General features: G+C 40.6%; 1 pseudogene; it reads left to right on the forward strand.

The window, feature by feature from the left end:
* Positions 1-1,930: 1,930 nt before the first annotated feature.
* LOC124109255 (unconventional myosin-VI-like) overlaps positions 1,931-12,711 on the forward strand; it is a 100,529-nt pseudogene continuing 89,748 nt past the window's right edge.

The following is a 12,711-nucleotide window of genomic DNA, read 5'->3' on the forward strand; positions in this document are numbered from 1 at the left end:
GCAGGTGTGAGCAGTAACATCCAGATTATTTGGTTTCTCAAAGTCCCTCCACCCTGAGAAGGAAGAGCCACACAGTGGGTGGCCTGGCAGCATCTGAGGATTCCCAGCTACTTTTGGGAAAAGTGTACACATGCCTCTTGTCCTTTCAGTTTAACTGACTTGACAAAGAGTAACTGCTAAAAAAAATTACAGTGATCAACTATAGTGAAACACTTGTCAATATGTAATCTACAATTTTGGCATTTTTGATCAGCTGGACATTTGATATACATTTGTATTCTCAATAAATAATTTACCAGCAAATGAAAAAAAAAAAAAAAATATATATATATATATATATATATATATATATATATTTCTAATTACTTAAAATGAGGTTTTCAAACAAGTACCTATTTAGAAGAGTTAATTAGCTTTTCAAATCATTGTTATATTTACTACTACCTACAAATTTAGTCAAATATTTTGTGTTTAAAAACAAGACTGTATTGCCTTTACAACAAGGCGCAGAAAGGTTAAAAAATGAGTTCATTCTCCAAACTCTGGAGAGTAGGAAGTAAATCAATCACAGAATTCTAGACTGGGAGGGTTATGGATCAGCTAGCCCAACACTCATTTTATGAATGAAGACGTTGAAGTCCTCAGTGGTCGTGACTTCTACCCAGACACTCTTCGCCAAAATGATGTCAAGAACTCATGTCTAGATTCCCAGAATGGTGCTGTTTCCACTATAACCAACAGCTGACTGTGTGTATTAAAAGCTCTTGATGGGACTAAACAGTAATTCATAAGGATACCAGCACCTGCCAACTTCCCATAAACACTGCAGTACCTGAAACCCAGACTGTGAACAAGCAGTCTCCCCAAATTCACTAGTGAGCTCACACTCCTGGCAAGGCCGCCAGAATCAGGGACCCATCAAAATCAAGAAGCAGCACTGACCATCTTCTCTGGAGTTGGCAATCAAACAGAGGTCACTGTTGAGGGACAGGGACCAGGGACGGGATGGAAGGTACCCTCCACCTCTAGTCTTGAGAGCTAGCAGGGACCAGCTACCAAACCAGAGGGGGAGACGCAGTCACACAGGGACCAGACCTGGGCGCAACCTGCTGCTGTACTGCGTGGCCGGGCTTGTCCTTGATGATTTTTTTAAGCATGAGTTTTCTCAGTTGTTTAGCAAGTCTTGACTGCTGCGAAGGTGTGGGCCACATCCTCTGCCAGAAATGTGCAAAATTAGGCGACTTCCCTCCCACAACAACCGAGTTCTCAGAGAGGGCTCGGGCCGCTCCCGGGCCCCACCGGGCAGTAGCGCTGGCTTTCTCCTTCCAGGAGCCTGATGTCCCCTCCTGGGCAGGCGACCCAACACCTCCGCCAGAGGGTGTTCTGCTCCTCACTCTTACTCCCACCCACGCCCACCGCCGCCGCCCTCCGCAGATGGGGCGCCCCGCGCGCACCCGGGCGCCAGCCCAGCGGGTCGGGCCAGGGCTCCCGCTGGCTCCCAGGGCTGCAGGGACCTCCACCGGCTCGGGCGGCGCCAGGTGGCGGAGGCTGCCCCGCCCCCAGCCCGTGCCCCGCCCGTGCCCCGCCCCGCGCCCCCTGCCCGCTCTCCACGCGGCCCCTCCTGGAGCCCACCTGAGGCGGGGGCGCCAATCCGCACCTGAGCCCCCACCCGCTCGGGGTTTCTCAGCACAGCCAGGCCCCTGGGCGCTGCGGACCCGCGTGCAGCGTCGGCGGATGGGTCTGTCACACAGGGGCCCCCAAAGGGTGGGCTCTGTGTGGCGCGGGGGTGGTGACGGCCGTCTGCGCTCTGGCCCTGGTCATTGACTGACGCGACGGGGTACCCATCGGGCAGAGGAGAGGGCTGGGGGCGGGGCCTCCGCGCAGTCAGAGTTGCAGACCTGGGCGGCTTAGGGGTGTCTGAAGGTCTGCGATGGGTCTGGAGGCTCTTGAGGTGTCCAGGGGAGGCTCACGAGGCTGCTCTTGGGGCAACACTGGCGGTTTCACACTAATGGATCCCATGGTATTTGATTTCAAAACTCCATTTTGTGGAAAGGACTTAAACCTGGGGGTAGGGGAGGGTAGCTGATGGAGTAGAGGGACCAGGGCAAAACAGCGCCCATGTATTAAAGCTGGTCAGTCACTTCCCTCCTGAGACTGAATTCCAGATGCACAGGGATGTTCCACTAGATAGGCAAATCCAAGGGGAAAGAAAATGGTTTTCTTTCCCCTTGGGTGAGCAGACCAGGCTTAAGCTTACTTAGAACTCACAGTTTATTTTAGGTGCCGAGTAAGTACATTGTTGACCAAACGGGTCCCTCTTATTAAATGGTTTATGGAAAGGAAAAAAAAAATATGGATGTAGCAAGCAGTAAAAATAAACCATGCAACAATAAAAAGACACTAGTCTCTTTGCTGCAGATTTCCTAATCCCATGGACTCTTTTTTCCCAAAGAAAAAAGGAAAAGAAATGAAAATCCTAATAAGCCCTACCTTTTTCTTCTAAATATGCAATTCCCAGAGACAAACATATTTGCATTTGCAATGTTCTGGCTGCTTTCGGAAAGAGAAGTTCCATAACTAAAGAAAGATGTGGAAAACAGTCTGGAAATTTATGTGGCTTCAGTAGCCTTAGGGTGACATGTACAAGTAACTGATTTTTTTTTTTCTCCTTGAGTCTCAGAACAAAGTATTAGAGGATCACAAGTCTTAAGTAACTCCTGTAAAATCCACATTGGATCAAAATCAGTTGACATAATGCCAGACATTTAGGACAGCAGATATCAGACCGTGTGCTTACATGTACTATTTCATTAGTTCTCACACTCACCCATGGTGTATGTACTGTCACAAAAGAGGAACCTGAGTCCCATTAACTAATAGTGCAGTTTGAATGATGTGTCGCTTCTCAACCATCCAATCATTCTGCCACCCATGATTTACAGCAGATAATAAAAATGTTCCCAAATTCTGCAGTTTGTTTAGAGGGGAAAAAAACAAAAACAAAGTACTTTTTATCCAAATCAGATATTTAACTTTGAGGGGTAGTTCTCTACAACCATAAACTATCACTTGTGTGTATAGAGCAATATTACTTGTACCAAATAAATGACTTAAAAATTGTTGAGCCTAATTAAACCAAAACAAGGTTATGAGCAACGACAAGGACAAATCGTCCACTCTAGAAACAAATTTCCATGGTATAATAAAATAAAATTTACTTAAGTCCCTTAACCAAAAACAAATAACCCAGTTTTCCTCCCTCCCACAAGATAATATTTATGAACAGAGCTGTTTGGATTTGGCCTAAAATCCCTTCAATTAATACACTTTTAGGTTTAGTGGTTGACTATAATGTTCATTGTTAATCCAAAAGCTGAATTCAAGATCTTTTAGTGTGGTACTTAAGGACTTAAACCTTGGAACCAGACTGCCTAGCTTTCCAGCACACCAGGCACATGGTCTTCCATGAGTTACTTAGTGATTTCTGTGCCTCAGGGTCCTCATCTATGAAACAGATTTCATAAGATTGTGTAGTTGATGGTTTTTATGTAAATGGAGATTACCGGTTTTATGTGCAAAACTTTTTGAATAGTACTTGATCTGTGGAGTATAAATTATTCTAATTAGGACCCCATCTTGTGGTTGAACATGATGTGGAGTTACACTGGTCATTCATTCGTATATAACATATGAACATTATTTCAGGAAATTCAGTCTGTCTTACCTGAGTAACTCTCACATGATGGCCTCTGAGTTACAGAACCCTGGGGATTTGGGGTACTTCAACCTATCTTTCCTGTGCCGTCCTCTCTCAGAAGCTCTTGGGAGCTGCACACCACATGTCAACCAGGCACTCCTGCAGACTCTGTATTGCAGAGCCACCAACTGCTCATGCACCTATCACCACAGTGGACCCTGAGACTTGCCAGATGGCCCACACCACTGTGTGAAGCGTCACAATCAAGCCCCTATAGCAGCTGGCTTCTTTCTTAAAAATTTTAGTCACATAATCACATAATTGAAAAAACTTTTGAAAGTGGCCACAATGTTACTATCACATTTAAAATAGGCCAGAATAATCCCTGAATATCTAGTGTCCAAGCAACACGCAGACTTCTCCAATCATCTTAAGTCATGCTCCAACTGGTAGCACCCATTACATTTGGTGAGTAGAGGTTAATTCCTCCTCCCTTTCTTTGTTGCCTACATTTTTTTTCAAAAACAGTTTATTCGTACTGTAAAATTTTGTAGTCTGTTTTTAGAGTGATGATGTGGTTAAGCTTCTACAGCTCCCAGAGGTTGCTAGGTGATTTGCTTCTATGCTGCAGGATCATCTCACCTTGACTGAATACCATGACATTCAACTTCTCTTCTTCAAACCTATGGTCTTGAAACTAGGCCAGTCTCTGGTTGTCATTGTATCTTAAAGATTATATTTCCCAGAGGCTTCTGGGTGCCATTTATTTCAGGCCTTTGAACCTAGGGTACATGGGTCACCTGCTGAGATGCTCTGTTCAGTTGCACATGGCCACGCAGGACATGGCATTTTATGTCTCTGATGTTTTTTGTCCCTGGGCTAGAGCAGTGCTTGGCCTGGTCAAGTGCTAGAATCTTAATGAGAACCCAAACTCACTCTTTTTTTCTCTCCTGAATTTCCACTTTCAGTGATGTAAATGATAAACAGCAAGACATCAGTCAAAAGGGGTGAAAATTTGGGAGTCATTCATATGCATGAGGACAAAGCTATGGTTGGTGCAGATGTGACCAGGCCAGTTGTGCTAGTGGTTGTGTCTAGGTCTTTGGCTGCAGAGACTTCAGGTGCCTTGTATTTCTGGATGGTTATATTTGAAAGGAGTTGCTCTTAGGTCTAAGTCCTTCCAGAGCCACAGGTGTTAAACTCTAAGCCTTATACTAAGTGCTTCAAGGAGAGAGGTCATGCCTGTGATCAGGGTTTGATTAGGGCATGGAAGGTTCTCTGCCAGCTCTGAGCTTTCCTCAAGCAAACATTGAAAGGAGGTGTGGAGGTGGGGGTACTTCTAGGGTCACCTCAAGGACACATCTTCAAAGCTGAACTAGATTAGCTAGGTGGAATGAAATGTCATGTCCTGAGTTCTGTGTTTCTCAGTTGGTCTCTCTCTGCTGGGGTATGATAGAGTGCATGTGCTCATGAGTGTGTATGACTGAATTTGCATATGATTGTGTGGAAATGTTCATGTGATTGTATTCATCAATGTGTATGGTTGTTCATGTGCATGATTGTGTGTGTATGTGTTCATGAGTGTGTGTAAACATGTTTGTATGACTTTGTGCATGTTTTCATATGCATGTGGTCATGAGTATATGTGAATGTTCATGTAAATGACTCTGTGTGCATTGGTTCAAATTCATGTGCCCATGAGTGTGTGTGTATGTATGTGTGTGTGTTCACATCTCTTGGCACCATGCATGCTCAGAGGGGATGGAATAAGATATGATGCTAAAATAGGACAAATTGAGATAGAATCTTCCAAAAGGGTGATACCAATTGTGATGCTGACTCATTTGCTCCTGCTGGGCCAGTTACAGAATTGTTTACCCCAGATAGCAACTGTTTGATGGTGTGCCATGTCTGAAATATGTTAAATAAATACCATATGGAAACTTCACCACATCTTTAATTTCTGTACATTCCTATCCTGGATTTATCAAAGGACAGCTGATTGAAACTGAGGTTACCAGGACCAACATATAAGTGATCTTGATATTCTCCATCAGCTTTATTGAGTTATAATTGGCAGATGGTAATTGTGCATGCTTAAGGTGCATGGGTGATGATTTGGTACATTTTCACAATGCATTCATCACTGCAGTAAAATTGTACATGCTCAAGGAACATGGGTGATTTTTTGGGGGGGAACACATTTGCATTTGGAAGTTTATCAACTGCAGTTGAGATGTGCATTCTCAATGTGTGGGGATGTTGAAGTGGAAAACATTTGCATAAGTGATTGATGTGCAGTGTTACCAGATGCTGAAGGTGAGCAGGGATGGGTGGTGCTAAGAGGTGTGCAGGTGAGGAGGGTCCCAGTGAGCAGGGTAGGGTAGTTTTAGAATGTCTGCAAGTAACAGGGGACCAGTGAGCAAGAGAAGGCAGTGTTAGGAGGGGTGCATGTTAAGAGGGTCCCAGTGAGAAGGGGAAGGAAATAATAGAAGGTGTGAAGGATATGGGACTGTTCCACTGAGTAGGATAGTGTGAACTAAGAGAGGAGCTGGTAAGAGAGGCCCAGTGAGCAGGGATTGGTGGTGTTAAGAGGGGTGCAGATCAGGGGACACCAAGTGAGCAGGGGTGGGAGGTTCTAGGAGGAGTGAAGGTAAGGGGAACCCAGCAAGCAAGAAGGGCTCTGCCGTTCTTCCTTTCTCCCATTTTTCTCTCTCCTTTTGTCCCTATTTCTCTCTGACTGCTTCTGTCTATCTCATCTCTGTTTCCCTGTCTCCTCACATCCATGTTTCTCTGTCTTTTCCTCTGTCTGCCATGTTCCCATTGAAGTAATGAAATGAATTATCCATATTTTCAGTTTGAGAATTCAAAATTCCAACTTATTTTTGAGAGAAGCCTTAATTACTATTGCAGATTGCTCTGTAGTAGAATGTTTCATTATTAAATCTAAAAAAAAAAATTATAAGGGTGAAATTTCGTGAGCTGCCTTTGTCCATAAATAACCTTGGTCTTTTGTCAAATCCTCTGGTGGCGCAAGTAAAATTTGGTTACTCTATTCACGTTTTTTAGAGCAAATCAAATTCATCTGAAGATGTCTGATTGACTTTAGAAACTGTGGTCACCATACAGGTGCTGTCATTCACAATCAGCTGAAAGCTGTCCCCTGGCAATATTCACCAACATGTCACTTACTGCTTGCTTAGGGGCTGTCCTCTAGGTTATGCTGGCCTCTGTCTCTTGAGAACATTTACCTGCACTGCTACCTCCTATCTGCTCAGGTGGTATCTTGCAAACTCTACAGGAAGTTTTTCTTTGAAATTTTTACCAATTTATCACCTCCAGCCTGTCCAGGGCCTCTACTATTGACTCTGTTGAATGCTGTCTCTGAGGAACATTGGCCCTCATGTCACCTCTTTTATTTCTCAGGTAATCTCCTCCAGATTCTTGTAGAAGCTTACCCTTTGGAATGCTCACCCATATTGTCACCTCCTGTCTGCCCGATTGCTCTCCTCCTTTCTCTGTTAGATGGTGTCTCTTGGGAATGTTCACTCATGTTGTAACCTCCTGGCTGCCTGTACTGTCCTCCAAACTCTTAGAAGCTCTTCATTGGGAACGTTTACTCACATTTGACCTCCTGTCTATATTAATTTCTATGTTTCTTACCTTGATTTTATAACCCTGTGTCAAGGTTATGGACTCTGAATTACTTGGCCTTTTGCTCAAAATACATATTGATAAACTTTGAGAGTACAATGAACCACTGAATTATTTATTATATCATTCTTCTTATTCATATGAACACTCAGAAAAAAGTCCCTGACACATTCACAGTGTTGCACAGATCGAAAACTTGAAGTTGTGAGTTAAGAGATTGAGTGAAATGCCAGAATCAGAGTTATGGCCCTGGTATTTAATATAATATTTACCATACACACACAGAACTCTGGATACACACAAAAGATCAACTGAAGGAGACGTGATGTCAGTTCCCAGTTCTGAGCAACTAAACTTTTTTCAGGATATGACTGACTCATTTGTATGAGACATTTTATGTAAGGGATGTCCCAATCACCATTGAAATTGTGGGGTTATTTTCTCTGATACAAAAGACTAACAAACAAACAAATAACAAACAAACAAACAAACAAAAAGAAACAAACTATGGCATTTCTTGCCAGAGATAAAAAATAACTAGGAGGCCTCAGCAGTGGTGTTCCTGTTTACTTGGAATGGATTTGAAGTGCAGAAACATTTAAATTTATGGTATATAGAAATTAGAAAATGAGAAGAAAAAAAATGTATGATACTAACAGTATCCAAGAATTAAAATTTGCTAAAAAAGTCCAATTTACATAGGCATTTATTATGTGTAGTAGAAAATATTTAATATATTACATTTACTCCCCCATACTACAATTAGAGACCAATAGTAAAACAATAATGAAGATCTCTGTAAGGGTTCTGATGGAAATACGCAGGGCAGCACATTTTCTCTGGTTGCATGGAGCGTTGATACAGAATGGGGAAGCCGTATCTGAGACTGGGGCCTCTGATAACTTCATGGCTATGACATACTTGTTGTCTTGGAATAGTTCTGTGCAAAGGTGCAGGATGCCTAGCTGCTGTGTTGATGCCCTTCATTAGGAGGCTCTGTGCTAGAGTCTTATCATCCTTCACTTTTATCTCAGACACTGAGTTCCTGGGAATAAAGAAACTCTCTTGTCAGACAACCACAGTGTTTCCCCAAGCTCCGCTTTTCCTGAACCTCCCACATAACAGTGAGTTTAAATGAACGTTTCTGAGAACTACACAGCTCTCATAACATTCCACATTGCACCTGTCGTATGTAACTGAGGAATAAGCGGCATAATGTTGCCGATTCTGTAACCTCTCTAATGATACAGTGAAAACTAATCTATTAATGGAGCCGGTAGGTAATGTAAGCTATTGGGATAAATAAAGCTGGCAGTTTGTGTGAGCGGCCAGTTTGCTTCTGCACCTTCCCTCTTTCTCTTTTTGTCTTCCTTACAAACTTGTATCATGCTACATATATGACAATCACATGTTTAATTACTCACTTCAATGATATCAGAAGAAAAGTCCTAATCTAACCCCCGTTTATTCATGATATAAACTGAGACCTATGTAGTTCAGCGAGGTGACAGTGTTCCCCCAGCTAGTAAATGGCAGGACCTGAGTTAAGATGTCATGTGGTTGGATATGAAAGATTCCCATTTCTCCTTATCCAAACTTTACATCTACAGTTTTATGGTAAATATTTTTATATAAGATACAATATTTCAGATATTACAGATCCAAACCAAATTAGACAGCATCCTTACCTTTAAGAAAAATGCAGGGAAGATTGAAAAGCAAACAAAAGCTCAACATTAAGTAACAAAATTTACACTACAAAGAAAAACATGGTGTGTATAGGCTCAAGACAAGGATAACATCTGAGTACTTTCATGAGGTGAACAGGAGTATATGAAATTATTTCTCTGCTTGAGATAAAACTTATTTTTTACTTATTTTTTTTTTCTTTCTTACCCTCCTCCTTGAAGTACTTGGTATGGAAAATGGCTTTATTCATGCCAGGTCAGTGATCAACTATGGAGCCACACAGCAGCTTTTAACTTTAAAATAACATGAAGAATAAGACCCTGTCTTGTTTAGAAAGATCTTTGTTGTTTTAGTAATTGATGATTCTAGCTATTATAAAGAGTGGTATATTGACTGGAATCATGACAATGAAAATGCTATTGCTATCAAATGTTCCTGTATTTGTTTCCAGAATCCCCATGAAAATGAACCAACCTTTCAATTATATTGCATAAGTAATGCCTTCTATCCCAAGCTGGAATTGGAATCTCAGCCAACAGAGATTTGCTTTGCCTTCACATTGAGCTGCCCACGTGGGCCCAAGCCCAGACTTACTGACTTCCCCATCACCCACTTGGCTCTAACACACATCTTCATGCTCTTCATCATGGGACTTTTAATATAATATCTTAACATATTTGAAGAACAAAGGATATTCCAGGTAACTTTAGAGGCAAAATTTTTAACTTCCTGAAAAATATCATGAGGGGACTTGCCATCTGTACCACCTGTATCCTGAATGTGTTTCCAGCCATAACCATCAGCTCCAGTGGCTTCTGGTTAGACAACTTCAAATTTAAATCCATAAATTCCATCCCATGGAAATTTCTCTTCTCATAGGTTTTCATCATGTCCATTTCTAGCAACCTCCTTCTGTACACTGTGGCTTCACCCAAAACGACCAAGCCCGATCTGTTTCCCACTGACCACTGTTTATTTCTGCTCATAAGTTATATATATAGAAGCCTCTTTTTTCCCTGATGGCTTTCAGAGATGTCTCATTTGTGAGCCTTATAGTTTTTTCAAGTGCATACACGATAATTCTCTTTCATGGACAAAAACAGCAATCTGTGTCTCTTTATAGCTCCAGGTTTTCTCTAAGAATCTTCCTAGAACAAAAGGTCATTAGCACAATTTTGCTGCTTATCAGCTGCTTTGAGATTCTGTATTGTGTGTAAATGATGTAGTCCATCATTTCACTATTCACAGGTATGATGTGGACAACTGATGCCATCCTTTTGTGTGACCACATGATTGTGGTCAAAGGCTATGGCACAATCAGTTATGTAGAGCTGATAAATGCTGACACTCAAATAATAAAAGTTATGCAAACTAAATTTTAAAAAAGGTCAGCTTCTGATGAAACTGCTCTAAAGCAACTTTGTCACTCATTTTAAAACAATTTTTTTATATTTCGTAAAATATTTTTTCATATGTAAGATAGGACTAATATTTTATGTTAAAGCAAATACCTTGTGGATATTTTGTTCCTTTATCTGCATTTTTTATTATTTACATAAATTTTAACTAATTTAACCTCAACAAAACCAATAATAAATATATCCTTGAAAACACTAAATTCTATGCAATTATAGCTGAAGGTGACAGAATGGAATTATGGAACAGACATAACATTTTCTATCCTTATATTTGAATACATGATCAGGAAAACTCTACATAATTTACAACACAATAATTGGATCTTATTGCAACAAAGCTCTGCTCAGAATAAATCAAGATAATCCATGTAAAGAGGTGTGCTGATATATATTAAAAGAAAAATAAATTGTGGCTGATATTACTATAAAAATAGACTTGTTTATCAGAGGAATACTAGTGCTGAGGGATCCATATTTTTTTCTCAATTTTTCTAATACCATGACCCTTCCCCTTGTAGGTGGTGAATTTCTGCAAGTTGGAAATGTATGTTTTCTACAAAAAACAGACTCTGTGAATTAATTCTGACCAGCTCAAGTTACACAATGTCTTTACAATAGTGTTTAGTAAAGGTGAACATGCCCATTGCCATTCATGAGCTTCCCTGATATTTCTCAGCCAAAGTTAGCTGAAAAGAGATTAAGTCAGTCCTGGGTGACTCACATCCAAAGTTCCACACTACCTTCTTGTGTTTAAACTGAACTCTACCATAGCTGAGAAATTATCTCCAAGCACAATTGTGGTTCATAATGACAATATATCTGCTGGACATATAATGTGGGTGAAAGAATAGGGTAAGGGACTATAATTAGGGACTAATTAATGACTCATAGATAATTGTGCAAGTAGAACTTACAACCATGAAGAGAAAATGGCTCACTCAGAAAGAAGGTGTGTTAGCCTGCCTTCATGCCCAACAGAGGCAAATCCATTAGTAATAAATTCTCCCTTTTTCTTCCTTCCTTCCTTCCTTCCTTCCTTCCTTCCTTCCTTTCTTCCTTCCTTCCTTCCTTCTTCTCACCCTCCCTCCCTCCCTACATTTTATTTGTTATTTCTTTCTTATCTACTGCCCTAACACCCTTGTTTTATTTTTTTTCCTAAGATAAAACATTCCAGTTGACTTTTTATATTTTTTTCTCACAAAAAATTCAAAAATTAAATTTGTCTGGGAGGGATATTCATTAATATTGAGTGAGTGTTTTTACTCTGAGTGTTTTAAGTAGACATACCTGAAACATATATATTAAGATTATATTTCTTGGAATCAAGCATTACTTTTGAACATTTTATTAGATGATGCTATTAGCTTACAAATTGCTAAAAGAGTATTTTAAATGTTTTAAATTAAAAAAACAATGGAAAGCTTGAAAACTCTAAATTTTAATTATTATTACTTGTGAATATTTATGCTGGAAAAGCATTCATTTAAGATAATATTTTTGAGGTTACAAATTATTACAATAATATGAAATAAAAGTAATACTATAACATTTTTACTAAGTAATAATTCTATAAAAATTCAAAGAAGGTCTATACTATATTGGGAAAAAACACCTGTGTCCTGGATATGTTTTAAGAGTTGGCCTCCATTATGAAGTCAAACAACAACAAGTGCTGGCGAGGATGTGGGGAAAAGGGTACACTTGTACATTGCTGGTGGGACTGCAGATTGGTGCAGCCAATTTGGAAAGCAGTATGGAGATTTCTTGGAAAGCTGGGAATGGAGCCACCATTTGACCCAGCTATTCCCCTTCTCGGTCTATTCCCTAAAGTCCTAAAAAGAGCATGCTACAGGGACACTGCTACATCGATGTTCATAGCAGCACAATTCACAATAGCTAGACTGTGGAACCAACCTAGATGCCCTTCAATGGATGAATGGATAAAAAAAATGTGGCATTTATACACAATGGAGTATTACTCTGCATTAAAAAATGACAAAATCATAGAATTTACAGGGAAATGGATGGCATTAGAGCAGATTATGCTAAGTGAAGCTAGCCAATCCCTAAAAAACAAATGCCAAATGTCTTCTTTGATATAAGGAGAGTAACTAAGAACAGAGTAGGGTCGAAGAGCATGAGAAGAAGATTAACATTAAACAGGGATGAGAGGTGGGAGGGAAAGGGAGAGAGAAGGGAAAATGCATGGAAATGGAAGGAGACCCTCAGAGTTATACAAAAGTACATACAAGA

Source organism: Marmota monax, unplaced genomic scaffold (assembly GCF_021218885.2).
Source record: "Marmota monax isolate L192 unplaced genomic scaffold, Marmota_monax_Labrador192_F-V1.1 WCK01_AAM20220418_F8-fsc00299, whole genome shotgun sequence".
Classification (NCBI taxonomy): Eukaryota; Metazoa; Chordata; class Mammalia; order Rodentia; family Sciuridae; genus Marmota; species Marmota monax.